The following is a 751-nucleotide window of genomic DNA, read 5'->3' on the forward strand; positions in this document are numbered from 1 at the left end:
ACAAGGACAAACACAGAGTTGCATAGTTCTCACAAAATCTAGACAGTGAAAGGCATAGGCAGAGTTCCACATAGAGTCAATGAAAGCAGATTCTCACAGAATCATCCAAACAGTTCAATACATGGAAAACAGTCAATCAGTTCGAGAGATGAATCAAGAGCAACAGAGCCTCACAGATGCACAAAATCGGTGTTTCTCTCAAGTGTTTAAGGTAAATCAATGTCACTCGATGCACCAAGAAAGCAAACACAAATAGACTTGGCAAGCCTCTAATATCAACACTCAAGCACACATGCATGTTCAAATCAAAAGGTATTTTCATGGTTGTAATGGGGCCAAGGACAAGGGAGGATATCATATGGATGAGAAGCTATAAACCAAGGGAAATAGAGGAGCAATGGGGAACAAGTGTAAACACATTCAAATCACACCCAAAACCTCTAATTCAATCCTCTTCTTGACTCCATTATTCACACTTTTTTTTTCCTCATTTTTCTGCATTTTTTTTTCATCTTGTCTCTTTTCTTTTCTCTCTTTTCAGAACACAATTCTAAGAGACAAGATACATGATATTTACAATGCAACCGCAAGAAGAGGACTCACTAGCCAATTCATCTGCAACTCCTAAGAGACCACACTTATTCCCAAAATAGTTCAAAGCTCCAAAATTCCCTAAGGTTCAGGTAATCATGGTTTTTCACTTAGGCTATTGTATGAGCTTCAAAACAAAGAAATGGGGGAAGTATAGGCT

Source organism: Vigna radiata, unplaced genomic scaffold (genome assembly GCF_000741045.1).
Source record: "Vigna radiata var. radiata cultivar VC1973A unplaced genomic scaffold, Vradiata_ver6 scaffold_133, whole genome shotgun sequence".
Classification (NCBI taxonomy): Eukaryota; Viridiplantae; Streptophyta; class Magnoliopsida; order Fabales; family Fabaceae; genus Vigna; species Vigna radiata.